Source organism: Theropithecus gelada, chromosome 11, assembly GCF_003255815.1.
Source record: "Theropithecus gelada isolate Dixy chromosome 11, Tgel_1.0, whole genome shotgun sequence".
NCBI lineage: Eukaryota > Metazoa > Chordata > Mammalia > Primates > Cercopithecidae > Theropithecus > Theropithecus gelada.
This window is the reverse complement of record NC_037679.1, coordinates 106,002,814-106,021,524: the sequence shown is the minus strand read 5'-3', so window position 1 is coordinate 106,021,524 and position 18,711 is coordinate 106,002,814. Positions and strand designations below refer to the sequence as shown.

Here is an 18,711-nt window from a genome sequence, read left to right as displayed (position 1 = left end):
GCACGCCCGGCTAATTTTTGTATTGTTAGTAGAGACACGGGTTTCGCCATGTTGGTCTCGAGCTCCTGGCCTCAGGTGGTCCGCCCTCCTCGGCCTTCCAAAGTGCTGGGATTACAGGCTTGAGCCACTGCGCCGGGCCCACATATTTAATCTTAACAACACTGAGAGGCAGGTGTTATGATTCCCATTGCACAGATGAGGAAACTGAGGCTCAGAGAGGTGAAGTATCTTGCTAGGGAACCCTGTCAGTTGAGCTGAGATCCAAATCGTGCTCTTTCTGGCTTTACACTATATCATGTCACCTCTCCTACGTGACTCAAAAATTGTATTCAAGTGGAACCACTGGGAAAGTGTTCAAAACGGAATCTAACCACAGCCAACGTAAAAACCACAAAAACCCACTGAAAGGCCAAATGTCATAAGTTTAGAGATGGAATTCCCTATTATATGAAGTGGGAAACAGTTACTTTTGATTTTATGCTCTATCCAGAGTCTTGAGTGAAATAGATATGTATGGCCACACTTGAGATCATAAACCCTGGACCGCTGTCAAACTGTGACGATGAAGGAAGTATGAATAATGAAAGGGGAATTAACGCTATTTTCGTAAAAGTGGGGAAGAATGGGTCATTTTAATATTAGGCAAACAGATCCACAAGAGACAAACATGGTAGTTATGGGAAAGTTAGAGATTTAGTAACTCAAGGTGAATTTTCACTAACAAACTAATATTTTTTGCACCAGTGTGGTCAATGTAGAGGGTATTAAAGAAATACTAAGAATGATTTTTATCTTTTTATAAAAACGTGCCATCTTTTTTTGTGGGGGAGGGGGGGATGATGAGATATATTCACTGGAAACAATTCAAGAATAAACAGGGCCTGGCTCAGTGTCTCAAGCCTGTAAGCTCAGCATTTTGGGAGGCTGAGGTGAGAGGATCACTTGAAGCCAGGAGTTTGAGACCAGCCTGGGCAACATAGTGATGAGACAGGAGTTCTTCAGGACTGGTTTGCAAGGTACAGGTCACAAAGACCCCACTGATAAAATGACATGCAGTAAAGCAGCAGCCCAAACCTACCAGAACCAAGATGCGATGAAAGCAACCTCCGGTCATCCCCACTGCTCATTGTACGGCAATGATTACACAGCATTACACTGGTGTGCTAGAAGACACTCACTCCTACAGCCCCACGGCAGTTTACAAATGTTATGGCAATGTCTGCAAGCTACCCTATATTGTCTGAAATGGGAGAAACCCTCAGTTCTGGGAACTCGCCACCATTTTCCCAGAAAATTCACAAAGAATTCACTTTTGGGCCGGGCGCGGTGGCTCAAGCCTGTAATCCCAGCACTTTGGGAGGCCGAGACGGGCGGATCACAAGGTCAGGAGATCGAGACCATCCTGGCTAACATGGTGAAACCCTGTCTCTACTAAAAATACAAAAAACTAGCCGGGCGAGGTGGCGGGCGCCTGTAGTCCCAGCTACTCGGGAGGCTGAGGCAGGAGAATGGCGTAAACCCGGGAGGCGGAGCTTGCAGTGAGCTGAGATCCGGCCCCTGCACCCCCGCCCGGGGGACAGAGAGAGACCCCGTCTCAAAAAAAAAAAAAAAAAAGAATTCACTTTTGGTTTAGCATATGATCAAGAAATACCCGTACACTCAATCAAGCAGCCCATGCCACTGCTCTGCCTATGGAGTAGCACCCCTCCCTTTTTTTTTTTTTTTTTTTTTTTTTGTCTTTTTGAGATGGAGTTTCGCTCTTGTTGCCCAGGCTGGAGTGCAATGGCGCAATCGTGGCTCACCGCAACGTCCTCCCCAGGTTCAAGCAATTCTCCTGCCTCAGCCTCCTGAGTAGCTTGGATTACAGGCATGCGCCACCATGCTGGCTGATTTTGTATTTTTAGGAGAGACGGGGTTTCTCCATGTTGGTCAGGCTGTTCTGGAACTCCCGACCTCTGGTGATCCGCCCGCCTCAGCCTCCCAAAGTGCTGGGATTACAGGCATGAGCCACTGTGTCCGGCACCCCCCTTTTATTCCTTAACTTGCTTAATACACTTGCTTTCATTTTGCTTTGTTGGCTCACTCTTGAATTCCTGTGGGAAGCCAAGAACCCATGTGGCCTCCTAGGCTGAACCCCAGTTTTGGGATTCACCCTGTGATAGTGAGACCCCATCTCTTGTTATTATTATTATTTTTTAATTAGCCAGGCATGACTCACACATGTAGTGCTAGCTACTCAGGGGGCTGAGGTGGGAGGATCACTGCAGACCAGGTATTCAAGACCAGCTAGACAACGTAGCACGGTGGCACATGCCTGTAGTCCTAGCTACTTGGTGGTCTGAGGCAGGAAGATTGCTTGAGCCCAGGAGTTCAAGGAGGCAGTAAGCTAGGATCATGCTATTGTAGTTTAGCCTGGGTGACAGAGTAAGACCCTGTCTCAAAACAAGAAGAAAAACCCTGTCTCAAAACAAACAACAAACAAACAAAACAAACAAACAATAAACCCACAAATGCATATAAGCAATAATAAAATCACATCACAAAGTATGGACTACTGGAGTTCTGAGTTACATAACTAAACAATGTTGGTTGCAGAAACCATTGAGAATCCTGAAGCGTCTTGATCACGCACAGTGGCTCATACCTGCAATCCCAGCACTTTGGGAAGCTGAGGCAGGAGGACGGACTGTGTCTCAGAGTTTGAAACCAGCCTGGGTAACACGGCGAGACCCCATCACTACAAAAAAATAAAAAGTTAGCTGGGCGTGATGGAGCACACCTGGAGTCTCAGCTACTCAGGAGACTGAGGTGGGAGGATTTCTTGAGCCCGGCAGGGGGCCAGGGGGTTGAGGCTGCAATGAGCCATGATCACACCACTGCGCTCAGCCTGGGTGACAGAGCCAGACCCTGTCTCAAACAAAAAAAAAAAAAAAAAAAAAAAAAAGTCCTGAAAGGTTTTGGCAAGGCAACTATTAACACAGGGAAGGGACAAACCCCTATGGAAGCTGAGGAGAGCAACTGTCCGCATCTCATTCAACTATGTTATCTCCACGCCTGACAAGCTGACCACGGACACGTCACAACACATGTTAGGTATTAAACAGCAAAAACAAAAACCTCTTTTCTCCCGATCCTAAACACAGACGTGCTGTTGTAGAAAACTTGTACTGTAATCCCAGCACTTTGGGAGGCCGAGGCGGGTGGATCACGAGGTCAGGAGATCGAGACTATCCTGGCTAACATGGTGAAACCCCGTCTCTACTAAAAATACAAAAAATTAGCCGGGCACGGTGGCGGGCGCCTGTAGTCCCAGCTACTTGGGAGGCTGAGGCGGGAGAATGGCGTGAACCCGGGAGGCGGAGCTTGCAGTGAGCCGAGATCACGCCACTGCACTCCAGCCTGGGAGACACAGTGAGACTCCGTCTCAAAAAAAAAAAAAAAAAAAAAGAAAACTTGTAAAACAGCGTACATAATAAGGATTGCCCTAATGCAGTCATTCAGCGCGAAATGCTGCTAAAAATTTGGCGGATGTCTCTTCTTTTCTTTGAGAAAAAGCAGACACAGGACAAACTCTCTGCCCTCCCCCTCTCTATGAGGAAAGACAGGATGATTCTCCTTTTTCCTTCAGACAGAGTCTCGCTCTGTTGCCCAGGCTGGAGTGCAGTGGCACAATGTCGGCTCACTGCAACCTCTGCCTCCCAGGTCCAAGCTATTCTCCCACCTTAGCCTCCACAGTAGCTGGAATTACAGGCATGTGCCACCACGGCCAGCTTATTTTTGGATTCTTAATAAAGACAGGGTTTCACTATTTTGGCCAGACTGGTCTCCAACTCCTGAGCTCAAGATATTCGTCTGCCTCAGTCTCCCAAAGGTGCTGGGATTACAGGTGTGAGCCACCACGCCCAGCCGTCATAACTTCTAATAAACTTATTTTGTAAATAGAAATCTTTAGTGGCTGCATCATTCCAGTGAATGATAGCATTAAAAATATTCAGCCAGTGGAGAATCTCCTGAACCCGGGAGGCGGAGGTTGCAGTGAGCTGAGATCGTGCCACTGCACTCCAGCCTGGGTGACAGAGGGAGACTCAGTCTCTAAAACGTAAAAATCAAAATCAAATAAAAGAAAATAATTCAGCCAGGCAACTATTTTTAAACGTTTTGTTTGTCGCCGGGCGTGGTGGCTCACGCCTGTAATCCCAGCACTTTGGGAGGCCGAGGCAGGCAGATCACGAGGTCAGGAGATCAAGACCATCCCAGCTAACACAGCGAAACCCTGTCTCTACTAAAAATACAGAAAATTAGCCGGGTGTGGTGGTGGGCGCCTGTAGTCCCAGCTACCTGGGAGGCTGAGGCAGGAGAATGGTGTGAACCTGGGAGGTGGAGGTTGCAGTGAGCCGAGATCGTGCCACTATACTCCAGCCTGGGCAACAGAGCAAGACTCCGTCTCAAAATAATACTAATAATATTAATGCTTTGTTTGTCTTCAGGTGCTTACTGTTACAAATAATGCTGCAGGGTATAGCTTTTCATCTTTGCTCACATTTTCCATTATTTCCTGAGAAATGATGCCTGAGAGTGGAATTATTTGGTGTGAATATTTTTGAAACTGTTATATATGCTTTCAATTCACTTTAATCTATGATTCTGGAATTGATTTATATCATCACTGGAAATACATCTTAGATTAAAATGCCTAAGAGTTTGAATAATATAGATAGAAAGCCCATCCTCAGGAAAACGGTGGGGTTTTTACCCATCATTACGAGTAACCATATAAGACTTGAAAGTCCAGATGAGCAGATTTTAGAGTGGACACCAGATTATTTTGGGGCTATGATATTTATCCTTGTTTTGATTTCAATGATGAAACTCAATGAAATAGGATCAGAGATGGAACGAAGCAACAAAAGGCTGTGACTGGTTGAAATGAAAGATTTGGGAAAAGGAGCAGAGACGCACCATTCATTAAGCACATCTGTGAAGGGGTCAAGATGTCACCCCCCGAAAAGTACACCACTTTAACCTTAAGATCATTTTGAGCTGAAGGCAATGAAGATGAAGCAGACACAAGAAAAGCTCTCGGCCAGGCGCGGTGGCTCACGCCTGTAATCCCAGCACTTTGGGAGGCCGAGGTGGGTGGATCATCTGAGGTCAGGAGTTCAAGACCAGCCTGGCCAACATGGTGAAACCCCATCTCTACTAAAAATACAAAAATTAGCTGGGCACAGTGGCAGGTGCCTGTATTCTCAACTACTTGAGAGGCTGGGGCAGGAGAATCGCTTGAATCTGGGTGGCAGAGGTTGCAGTGAGCCAAGATTGTGCCACTGCACTCCAGCCTGGGCAACAGAGTAAGACTTCGCCTCAAAAAAAAAAAAAAAAAAAGAAAGAAAGAAAGAAAGAGAAACTCTCTGCTCCCCACGTCTCCCTAGCAGGGAGGACAGGAAGATTCTCAATCACTGGCGACAACTCTGGACTCCTAAGCAGCCCAGAGATGGCACTGGAGGAACCTACATAACCAGCCTCACTACGGCGATCTTTATCTTCCATCACTTTCCCCATCTACTTACCTTCCCACAGTTTGTCACCTCCAGAAGCCTAAAGTTCTTTCCCTTTGTCTTGTCACTTCTTTTTTTGTTTGTTTGTTTGAGATGGAGTCTCACTTTGTTGCCCAGCCTGGAGTGCAGTGGTGCAATCTCGGCTCACTGCAACCTCCGCCTCCCAGGTTCAAGTGATTCTCCTGCCTCAGCCTTCAGAGTAGCTTAGATTACAGGTGCCCACCACCACGCCCAGCTAATTTTTGTATTTTTGTAGAGACAGGGTTTCTCCATGTTGGCCAGGCTGGTCTCGAACTCCTGACTTCAAGCGATCCGCCTGCCTCGGCCTCCCAAAGTGCTGGGATTACAAGCATGAGCCACCGCGCCCGGCTTGTCTTGTCACTTCTTTACAAATTGATGTTTTTTTAAAAGGTGCTCTATAAGCCCAAGTTCTGATCACTCCTTTAAGTTACTCATCGTTGAGCAATGCTGTATGTATGCAAGTGTTAATAATAAACTTCTGTTTGTTTTTCTTTTGTTAATCTCTTTTGTCAGTCTAATTTGCAGGGCCCCAGCCAAAAAACCTAGGAGGGTAGAGGAAAAATAAATTTTCTTCTCCCCATACCTGTAAGAAGATCCTCTAATTTGTGGTTTGAGTGAAGACAAAATAACAGAAGGACTGAAGTGATAGTGCTGTGTTGCGATAACTCGCCTGGCCAGAGACGAGATGGAAGATGTTCTCGGTCCAGAGATCGCAGGGGCACCAAGGCAGGATGTAATTGTGATAGGAGATCTGACTTCCGTGACTTCCATGGAAGACTCCTGATAAACAAAGGTCATTTCGCACTTGATGCTAATATCATCTCTCAAGTCAAAGGAAGCCACTGTGATAAACATTGTTCTATCCTTGCATTTGGCTGACAAAGAGGCACTGGTTGGTCTCATAGAAGCAATGGGAACCTTGGAGAAAGAACGTTCATCTTACTGTAAAACTGGAGATGGTTGAGAGAGAATTCTGAGCCTAGTTGGGCAAAATTTTTAGAGAAAAGATAGGCATGCTTTCATGGCCATGGCTCCAAAGAGGCCTCACAATAAGAGTTCTTATTTTACTGAGTCCATGGCAATTATTAACTCAGCTGTGCAGTAGGCACTACGGTTATGCCCATTTTACAGATGAAGAAACGGAGATACAAAAGAGTTAAGCAGGTGGGATATGCTGGCTCACACCTGTAATCTCAGTGCTTTTGGGAAGCAGATTGCATGAGTCCAGGTGTTTGAGACTAGCCTGGGTAACATAGTGAGGTCCCATCTCCACAAAAAAATAAAAAAAAATAATAAAAAAAAATTAGCCAGGCATGGTACTACATGCCTGTAGTCCCAGCTACTCTGAAGGCTGAGGTGGGAGGATCACTTGAGCCCAGGAGTTCAAGGCTGCAGTGATCAAACCACTGCACTCCAGCCTGGGTGACAGAACTGTCTCAAAAAAAAAAAAAGAAAGAAAAAAATGTCACACATGGTGGCTCATGCCTGTAATCCCAGCACTTTGGGAGACTGAGGCAGGTGGACCACTTGAGGTCAGGAATTAGAGAACAACCTGGCCAACATGGTAAAACCCTGTCTCTACTAAAAATACAAAAATTAGCCAAGCGTGGTGGCACATGGCTGTAACCCCAGCTACTCAGGAGGCTGAGGCAGGAGAATCGCTTGAACCCAGGAGGCGGAGGTTGCAGTGAGCTGGCATCATGCCACTGCACTCCAGCCTGGGCAACAGAGACTCTGTCTGAAGAAAAAAAAAAAAAAGAGTCCGGGCATGGTGACTCACACTTGTAAGCCCAGCACTTTGGGAGGCCGAGGCGGGCAGATCACCTGAGGTCAAGAGTTCGAGAACAGCCTGGTTAATGTGGTGAAACCTCATTGCTACTAAAAATACAAAAAAAAAAAAAAAAAAAAAAAAAAGCTGGGTGTGGTTGGCATGCGCCTGTAGTCCCAGCTACTCAGGGAGGCTGAGGCAGGAGAATTGCTTGAACCCAGGATGGGGAGGTTGCAGTGAGCCAAGATGGAGCCACTGTACTCCAGCCTGGGTGACACAGAGAGACTCCATCTCAAAAAAAAAAGAAAAGAAAAACAAAAAAAAGTGTTAAGTAAAATTGCCCAGGGTCACACATGAGGCAAAGCTGGAATTTGAGGGAGCCCAGGCAGTCTATCTTTAAAGCCCATGATGCTAACCACTAAACCTGACCATCTTCTTCACATGATTCAGATGCACCCTGGTTTGTTGATGTTTGTCACCTCTTTTCTGGACTTGCTATTACTGCTTTTTGACTTTGGTGTAGGGAAAAATGGAAAGATTTGCAACGGGCAAAGAGATTACTAGATATCCTTTCAATGCAATGTTAGCGCCTTTGGGGATTATCTGATTTTATAGAGATATGCCTATTTATTTGCTTTTCATTAGGCTATTTTACAACTCCTTAGAAACAAGTTAACATATAGAAAACTGATAGTAATGCAAATAATTCCTTGCATATTAAAACGCAAATAGTCTCCCGTGGAATGCCATTGTTTATTGTCCTGTAGATATTAACCAGTTTTTCCAGTTTTGCCTGCTTGTAAATGTAGTTTGGTATTTCTTTTTTTTTTTTTTGAGATGGAGTCTCGCTCTGTCGCCCAGGCTGGAGTGCAGTGGTGCAATCTCTGCTCACTGCAAGCTCCGCCTCCTGGGTTCACGCCATTCTCCTGCCTCAGCCTCCTGAGTAGCTGGGACTACAGGCGCCCGCCACCATGCCCAGCTAATTTTTTGTATTTTTAGTAGAGGTGGGGTTTCACCGTGGTCTCAATCTCCTGACCTCGTGATCCGCCCACCTCGGCCTCCCAAAGTGCTGGGATTACAGGCGTGAGCCACTGCGCCCGGTTTTATTTCAGTATTTCTTATCTGACTATAAATGTGTGGTAGTTGGAGTTTTCTCCTTTGAGGTGGTTTTAATATTTTGCTGGCTCAAGTTAAATGAGTTAAATAAAATATTTGCCACATGTTCTTTTATGTCATGTGAGAGTCATGATTTTCTCCTTAAAAAATAATCTTTAACATTGGTTAAATCACTTAAATTATCTGGGCCTCAGGTCCCCTTCAGCCTCTTTGATTGCATGCTTAATTGATTTGAGATGCATCTAGATAGAGATCTCAAGGTTCTCTCATTGACTGTGTTTTGTTTTTGTTTTGAGATGGAGCTTCACTCTTGTCGCCCAGGCTGGAGTGCAGTGGCGAAATCTCGGCTCACTGCAACCTCTGAGGCCTTACAGGTTCAAGCGATTCTCCTGCGTCAGCCTCCTGAGTAGCTGAGATTATAGGCGCCTACCATCATGCCCAGCTAACTTTTATATTTTTAGTAGGAACGGGGTTTCACCATGTTGGTCAGGCTGGTCTTGAACTCCTGACCTCAGGTGATCCACCCACCTCGGCCTCCCAAAGTGCTGGGATTACAAGAGCCGTGAGCCACCGTGCCTAGTCTATTGACTGTGTTTTAATCAATGGCTCAGTTATTTACAGATAATACAGGTAACAATAGAGCATAGGATTTAGGGCTCAGGCACAGTCTTGGAGTCAAATTCTGCTTCTGCTTCTTACTATAGATGAGGGGTTTAGGGAGTGATCTGGAGAAAGAAGCAAAAAGGATGCTTGATTGCAAGGCTAAAAAGGAAGCTCTTGGATAAGCTCTCACTTTAAATGTATACAAATAGTGCCCACAGGAGATGTTAAGGAAAAATTTCCTGTTGATGCTTGTTAAAATGGTAAGGTAGATTTTATCCGGGATTAGTGTAGGGACATCGGCAGCAGGGTCTTGCAGTCAGGGAGAGAAGCTGGGCTCAACTCTGAATGCAGCACAGTAAGTGGCGATTCGTAGCCAAGGAGTAAGGTGGGGTCAGTGGGTGGAAAATTACTAAGGAGAAACACTGGGAGTCAGGGGATTCTGGCTAAGCTGACCTGGTGCGATTCTTGCTGATGACCAGGCAGGGTGATCAGACATTGCCTGGGGGATGATGAGGGATGAGGAATTTGATCCGATTTGAGGGTGATCAGATATTGGGGGTGGGGGCATGCCCAAGGATGGGGCCTAACCGGGCTCAGAGGAGCCTGACTAAAGTTTGGTCAGGGACACAGTCTTTGTCAGTGGCTATGAAAACACAAATATGAAAGCGTGTGATAGGCCTGGAATAAGAGCACTGGACTGAACGGAGCTTCTTGAAAATGTTAATGACAGAAGAAGGGATTTTTCTGTTTATTCTCAACAACAGAAGGCAGAGACAAGGCAGAACCGCTCTGAGTCCATTTGACTTCTGTCTTCTCTACCAAGGAAAACAGTGTCAGTTGGAAATGACTGAGAGAAGTTGAAGCTTTCTGCCTGTGAGAAGAGGGCACGGGTGGGTTTCGCACCTGTAAGTGAATCTCTGGCCCAGAGTAGGGAGACCTAGGGCCATCACTGAGTGGTATCCGAGGACTGCAGGTGGCTTGCACTGTTTCAGCAAGTTGGCGGGTCTCAAAAACCCTGCACTGATGTTAATTCTTGCAAAATCTGAAACTGAGTTATTAAATGGATGACTTATGAACCGTTAGAATGGTGAGTTTCTTGTGTTCCTGGAGAGTAGGTCAGCGCAAAGGAATCCCATCTCCCACGGATCAGGGGTGTCTTTGATGAAGTGCACGTTCACTCTAGCAAGGCTTCTCACAAAGACCTCCTGAGATGCATGTGAACGAGGTGAATTGCTGGCGAGATGAAACTGTAATTACAAAACTTTTCAGATGGTTTCCCACGTATATGTACTTGAATTGTGCATTGATGGAATGAAGGCCGTGGCCTTTCTGGATTGTTTACTTTTTCATCTCCTCTCTTTCCTAGATGTGTGAGTGGGAGCAAATTGTTCAACCTCTCCAGCCCTCAATATTTTGTGAAAAATGCCTCAATCTCTAACTGTTTATGACTCTATGAGTAATCAGTTCATACACACCTGGAGGGATGTCATTTTCCTCTGAATTCTCTCCCTGATTCTGTTTCATCATTTTTCTTTTTTTGAGATGGAGTCTTGCTCTGTCGCCCAGGCTGGAGTGCAGTGGCACAATGTCGGGTTACTACAATATCTACCTCCTGGGTTCAAGCGATTCTCCTGACTCAGCCTCCCGAGTAGCTGGGACTACAGGTGTGTGCCACCACGCCTGGCTAATTTTGTATTTTTATTAGAGACGGGGTTTCACCACGTTGGCCAGGCTGGTCTCGATCTCCTGACCTCGAGATCCCCCACCTCGGCCTCCCAAAGTGCTGGGATTACAGGCGTGAGCCACCGTGCCCAGCCCGTTTCTTCATTTTTCATGATTGACTTAGATTATAACGAATGTGTAGAAGATGTGAGGACGCTGGAGAGAATATAGATAAACGGTCAGGCCCTGGAGTCAGATAATCCTAGGTATGAGTCTTGCGTCAATCCCTTCCTAATTGGATTTTTTTTTCTTTTTTTTTTTGAGATGGAGTCTCACTCTGTCACCCAAGCTGGAGTGCAGTGGCACGATCTCGGCTCACTGCAACCTCCACCTCCTGGGTCCAAGCAATTCTCCTGCCTCAGCCTCCCAAGTAGCTGGGATTACAGGCATGTGCCACCATGCCTGGCTAATTTTTTGTATTTTTAGTATATATGGGGTTTCTCCATGTTGGCCAGGCTGGTCTCGAACTCCTGATTTCAGGTGATCCACCCATCTTGGCTTTCCAAAGTGCTGGGATTACAGGCATGAGCTACCGCACCCAGCCCCTAATTGGATTTTGAGCAAGCTTCTTAACTTCACTAGACTTGGTTTCCTATCCTATTAAGTGAGAATAATATTTAACTTTGTATAAAGACTAAATGATTATATAAGGTATTATATTAAACAAACAAACAAACACACACATAGCAGGGTGTCTGGCACAAAGTCAGGGCCCCCATAACTGTCAACTGTTTTTGTTTATGTTATTACTAAGCTAGGAGAGGTGACATTAGGTAACATATGTTTTAAAATTATTGTAGGGTGAAACTATGAGCTAAAACCTAGAATTTTATAGGGTTCAATGTAAAACCCAACATTTAGGTTGAACTGATCAGCTGCACGTGAACAGAATGGGAGAGACCTGGCTTAAGAGTGGCTCATGTCAAACGCATTTAGAGATTTTTAGGTGATTGTCAGCTCCACTTTAATCATCAGTATGCGGTTCCAAGGAAGCCAATGTTGTCTGAGGTTGCGTTAATGAGAATGCAGAATAAGTTATAGTGCTGGCCGGGCGTGGTGGCTCACGCCTGTAATCCCAGCACTTTGGGAGGCCAAGGCGGGTGGATCATCTGAGGTTGAAGTTTCGAGACCAGCCTAACCAACATGCAGAAACCCCATCTCTACTGAAAATACAAAATTAGTCGGGTGTGGTGGCACATGCCTGTAATCCCAGCTACTAGGGAGGCTGAGGCAGGAGAATTGCTTGAACCCAGGAGGTGGAGGTTGTGGCGAGCCGAGATTGCACCACTGCACTCCAGCCTGGGCAACAAGAGTGAAACTTCGTCTCAAAAAAAGAAAAAGAAAAAGAAGAAAAAGTTATAGTGCCATCGTAACCTTGTCCTGGTGTAGACTGTGTCCCCTGAGCTGTGTTCAGCCTGGCCCTTGTGTTTTTTGAGGAAGAAAAGCAGGCAATGAGACTGCTTGCCTTCAAATCCCAGCTCTGCTCTTAGATTAGCGCTAAGAACTTGGGCAAGTTATTTAACCTTTCTGTGCCTCTGCTTTCTAATTTGTAAAATGAGAATAATAAAAATTGCATCCATCTCACAGGGCTGCTATGAGGATTCAGTGGGATGTAAATGTAAAGTGTCTGGAAACATGTAAGGTGTTTCCAAAGGTGTTTGACTCACTGACATGCTAGAGAAGTGGTGGTGGTAGTGCTGGTGGTACCATCATCATCGTCATTCTAAGGACATTGTCCATGTCCCCGAGGGACCTGATCAGAATGGTGATAGGTGCTGCATCAGTGAGACAAGAATACTGAATTCATGAACCCTCTTGCTCTTCTACTACCCTTGCCCCAAACACACTCCCTTGATATGGGCAGGCTTCTCACTTTTAGGCTTTGGTGTAAGTTGGAGTGCTCAGACATATACTCCTTTTGGTCTCTATCACTAAATTTTAGAAATCATCTCATTCAGGGCCCTCATTTTAGATATGGTCAAGGTCGAATAGAAGCTAAGAAACCAAGGTCCTGATCCTGCAATCCCACTTCTGGGTATTTATCCAAAGGCGTTAAAATCAGTATGTTGAAGAGACAGCTGAACCCCCATGTTCATTGCAACATGATTTACAATAGGCAAGATATGGAATCAATCTAGGTGTCCATCAACAGATGAATGAATAAAGCAAATGTGGTATATATACACAATAGAATACTATGCAGCCCTAAACAGGGGTGAAATCTGTGATTTGGGACAAGATGGATGAATCTGGAGGACATTATGCTAAGTGAAATAAGCCAGGCACAGAAAGACAAGTATTGCATGATCTCATTCATGGGTGGAATCTGAGAAAGTTGATCTCATAGAAGTAGAGAGTGGTTACCAGGGACTGGGGGTGGAGGGATTGTTGGGAAAAGCAGAGAGGTTGGTCAAAGGCTACACAGTTTCAGTTAGACAAGAGGAATAAGCTTTACTGATCAACTGCACAGCATGGTAACGATAGTAAGTAAGAATGTATTCTACATTTCAAAATTGCTAAAAGTAGATTTTAAATGTTTCTACTGCAAAAAATAGTAAGTTTGTGAGGTGATGGGTTTGCTAATTAGCCTGATTTAATCATTCCACATTGTAAACCTATATCAAAACATCAAATTGTACTCCATAAACATATATTATGACTACTTGTTAATGAAAAATAAAAGTAAAATGAAAAACAAAGGAAAAAGAGAAAAAACCTCAAAAAAGAAAAAGAAAACAAGGTCCTGAGCCCTGTCCTGTTTTCCTTCCACTCACCACCCACCTCCTCCTCACATCTGATTGCTGAAGTCTTTCCAACTCCAACTCAATTCCACTCCTTCTTAGAGCCTTTCCAGCTCCTCCAAGGTGAGCTGGGCTACCCTTTCCCCATGCCTATACCATCGTAAGTTGTGCGTAGCTATTACAGTACTTACAGTCTTTGTTTTAGTGTCCATCATCTATGCCTCTGTCTTCACCCTGCTTGCCTAAAGAGCAAGGAGATAATATTCACTTTAGAGTCCCACTTGGCACAAGCATGGTGCTTTGCATGTATTAGACCATCATGAAACGCTCATTGAATTGGGTATTAAGATTGTGTCATGTGGACTATTTATCTTAGAAGAGAGAAGATTTAGGAGGAATGGAATTGACTCTCATGGAAGGATTCAATTCAGCTACCTAGTGCCAGAGAGCAGAATGGGGACCAGCGGCTGAAAGTCACCAGGGGGTAAATTTGATCTGGCTGTGTGGGGCGGATTCTTCCCAGTGACAACCATTTAACGAGGAGATGGGTGCCTCATGAGAGGTGAGTTGAGGGTATTCAAGCAGAGGCAGGATGGCCACTGTCAGGAATGGGGTAGAGGGGAACCCTGGGGATTCCCTGTTTATTAGCTGAGTTTCAACATTAATAGAAACCTTGGTGATGTTTTAGGTTCACATGTAGCTACAGACTACAGCAGATGCATGGGGTACCTAATACGATAACAGGGTTGAGACAGGCCCAGCACTGCCCAGTAGACCTGAGTCTGGCTTAGGTTCATTCTTGGCTCCTGCTAGTCTAGCCTGCAAGAAGCTGTACTCGCAAAGGCCAGCTCCTTTACCCACCATCTCCATTTCTTAACCCCTCCCTCACTCTTATACACCCTGCTCACTGCTGTCTGGTGGCCCTACGAGGTCAATTTCATGCTGCACTTTACTATAGTGAAAAGTCCTGAGTTTCATCTAAAAGCATTTGATGTGTCTCAAGTTAAATTCTAAAACCTTTCAGTTTAGCTTCAGTTTATGGTGCTATTCAATCCTTATCAAGCACTTCCCCCAAAACGTCCTAAATCCATCTCTTATGCAAGCTTCCACAGGCTGCATGAGGCCCAGGATGGCTTTGAATGTGGCCCAACACAAATTCATAAACATTTTACAACATTATGAGATTTATGCACAGCCATTCTTTTTTTCTTTTTTCCTTTTTTCCTTTTCTTTTCTTTTCTTTTTAGCTCATCAGCTATTATTAGTGTTAGTGTGTTTTATGCGTGGCCCAAGACAATTTTTCTTCCAATGTGGCCCAGGGAAGCCAGAAGATTGGACACCCCTGTAAATAGGCTCTTAGACTCGAAGCTATAGTTTTTATAGTTCTGCCTATTCTATTTCCTTCTCAAATTATGGGTCTCACGATTCCTTTTCAATTTGGGTCCCAGATCTACTCCTACAAGCTTCTGGCTAAAACCTTTCTGTTTTTGCAGACTCCTCACTAATGAGAAGGTCCCCCTTGGCATTTTGCTCTTAGGATCTGGTTTTCCATATTTTTGAGGCTCTTTCAAGACTCCTGTCCAGCCTTTGCATGCCAGGGCGTTGGTCATGACCTCCTATTGAACCCTACCTCCTCCCAAGTCCATCTAGGTCTCTTTACAACACAGTTTTGCTCCCCCACCCTTGGCCCTGAGTGTTTCTGACACCTGGCCTCATTCCTAAGGTTCTTGCTCAGGGAGGTCAGTAGCATATCTGCCATATATCAACCTGATAAATGGATTGTCTCCCAAGCATCTTCCTTCACACATTAAATTTTAGGACATATCAAACTTAAGAGTGGACTCTATTTCAAAAGCATGTTTAGAAGGAACTTATGTAGCACTCACATTTTCCCCTTGCGTATATAACATTCTTGTAGGTGGTTAGTTCTGCCAGGCGAGTCCAGGGGAGCCCATTTAGCCTCTAGGATGAAGTGAAAGCACTGGAACCTTAGAATCTTTGGGAGTAGTAATAGTGGGATAGAATACAACTGCAGTGTAGAACGGTGTTTCTACGGGAAACTATTTTCAGAGTTCCGCCTTGGATTGCTGGGACTCCTTTTTTTTTTTTTTTTTTTTTTTTTTTAGATGGAGTATCGCTCTATCGCCCAGGTTGTTGGAGTGCAGTGGTGCGACCTCAGCTCACTGCAACCTCTGCCTCCTGAGTTCAAGCAATTCTCCTGCTTCAGCCTCCTGAGTAGCTGGGGCTGCAGGCGCTCGCCACTAGGTTCGGCTCATTTTTGTATTTTTAGTAGAGACGGGTTTTCACCATGTTGCCAGGTTGGTCTCAAACTCCTGACCTCATGGTCCACCTGCCTTGGCCTCCCAGAGTGTTGGGATTACAGGCGTGAGCCACCGCACCTGGCACTGGGATTCCTTTAACTGCCTGCAATGAGACTGGGCAGCCCCCTACCCCCTATTAAAAGAAAAGAAAAAATACCCCCTGCAATGTATTGAGGAATCGCTGCGCACCGGGCAGTGCAAACTCATTATCAGTCATGTCGCTTCATCCTCACATGAACTCTGTGAGCTGGGCACGGCTGATCTCCATATTTTACTAATAAAGGTATGGAGGCTAAGAGACCGCTCTCGGTGGCTTTCGACAGGGATTCTCATAACATAAAGTCTGGGTGGGTGCTAGGAAACGAATAAGGAGTCTAGAAAATTGAAAAGGTGAGCAGAGAGTCAGAGATGGCGCAGAAGATGGAATAAAGATGGGGGCAGAGGCAGCCTGGCTCAGGGTAGGACATTTGTAGACATTATAGAGAGTCGACCGTTGAACAAGACGAATTTGAACTGCACAGGTTCACTTATACACAGGTTTTTCCCAATAAAATCCACACTGAGTGTGCCTGCCTCTCCTGCCTTCCCTTCCACTTCCTCTGCCTCTTCTGCCTCTGCCACCCAGAGACAGCAAGAGCAACCCCTCCCCTTCCTCCTCCGCAGCCTACTCAGTGTGCAGACAAGAAAGAGGAAAACCTTCATGGAGCTCTGCTTGCGCGCGACGAAGAGGAAATATTTTTCTTCCTCATGATTTTCTTAATAACATTTTTCTTTTCTTTGGTTTACTTTATTGTAAGAATACATTGTATATTTCATACATGAAATATGAGTTAACTGACTATGTTATCAGTAAGGTTTCCCGGTCAACAGTAGGCTCTTGGTAGTTAAGTTCAGTAGAATATTAGGCAGACATCAGCCTGACTCCTTTTTTGGGAATCAAAAGTTATACACGGATTTTTGAAGACATGGGGGTCAGCATTCCTCACTCCACATTGTTCAAGGGTCAGCTGTGTTCCCTTCCCTGTGACCTGTCTTTGGCAAAGGGAAACTCAGATCCTGTTGTAGGGTCTTTGAAACAATGGACAATGGCCACAGTGGCCCATGAGAGGGAAAAATATTTACATGGCAGTGCGGGGGATTCAGTTCCCACAAATAGGAGATTTCCAAGGAGTTCCACAACACACACACAGACACATACACAGAGACACATCCAGACACACCCAGACACACACACAGATATACACACAGAGACACACATGCAGACACACACAGACATACACATACACAGACACACACATACACAGACACACACACAGATACACAGACACACACAGAAACACATAGACACACACAGATACACAGACACACACAGAGACACACACACATACACAGACACACAGACACACACACAGGCACACAGACACACACAGATACACAGACACACACAGACCCTGATACACAGACACACACTGATACACAGACACACACAGACCCTGATACACAGACACACACTGATACACAGACACACACACACTGATACACAGACACACACAGATACACAGATACACACAGACACACACAGAGACACACACACAGAGACAAACACATACACACATGGACACACACAGGCACACACAGGCACACACACAGATACACAGACACACACACAAACACACACAGAGAAAAACACACACAGACACACACATAGACACACACACAGATACACAGACATACAGACACACATACAGACACACACAGACACACAGACACACACACAAACACACCCACACAGGCACAGGCACAGACACACACAGACACACACACACACGCAGGCACACAGACACACACAGACACACGCAGAGATACACACACATCGACACACACGCAGACACACACACACAGACACACAGATACACACAGATGCACACACAGAGACACACATATACACACAGACACACACAGATACAGGCACACACACATACACACATAGAGACACACACAGACACACACAGGTGCAGGGACAGACACACACAGGTGCACACACAGACACAGACACACACAGAGACACACCCAGACACACAGAGGCACACACACAGACACACACAGACACGCACAGACACACAGACACACACAGGCACACACACACAGACACACACACACAGACACACACACAGACACACACAGAGGCACACATTTTCAATGCTCTTTTCCTCTTTTTCCTAACTCATTTCCCCTCCCTTGGATGAGGCAGGTAGAGTTGGGGCGTGGGTAAGAGTTACTGCAGTAAGAAGAGAAAGTTGCAATAGGTATTTTTAGTCCTGGAGGTGGTCAAGGAAGGTAGTAGAGTCCTTCAACGACCCCAGCTTTTCACCTCCTCTGCCCCATATTCATGCCCGTTGCCACGTAACTTCACAGTGCCCTCCCACCAGGCATGAATCACCTGCCCTGTCCCCTGGTTCTGGGCTCAGTCACGTGACTTGTTTTTGCCACTAGTGTGTAAAAGCCGCGACTCAGATTTGGGCTGGAGAGAGGTTTGTCCCCTAGAACTTGTTTTCTTCTTCCCTTTCCCCTTTTCTTTCTTTTCCCTGTCCTGTAGTGTCCTGTCCTGTCTTGTCTTGTCTTGTCTTGTCTTGTCTTGTCTCACTCCATTACCCAGGATGGAGTGCAGGAGTACAATAGTGTGATTTTTTTGTTTTTTGAGATGGGAGTCTCGCTTTGTCGCCCAGGCTAGAGTGCAGTGGCGTGATATTGGCTCACTGCAACCTCTGCCTCTTGGGTTCAAGCAATTCTCCTGTCTCAGCCTCCTAAGTAGCTGGGACTACAGGCACACGCCACCATGTCTGGCTAATTTTTGTATTTTTAGT

The 18,711-nt window shown here is 45.6% G+C and overlaps 1 protein-coding gene across 1 annotated transcript in view; it reads right to left on the bottom strand.

Moving 5' to 3' along the window:
- Positions 1–15,495, bottom strand: part of BCL2L14 (BCL2 like 14) — a 45,130-nt gene extending 29,635 nt beyond the window's left edge. The window contains exons 1-2 of the mRNA XM_025402145.1: positions 15,413–15,495; positions 13,718–13,768 (exon numbers count right to left, since the gene is read on the bottom strand). The gene's annotated coding sequence lies outside the window, so the exon portion shown is untranslated. The remainder of the gene's footprint in view (positions 1–13,717; positions 13,769–15,412) is intronic.
- Between the last annotated feature and the right edge of the window lie 3,216 nt (positions 15,496–18,711).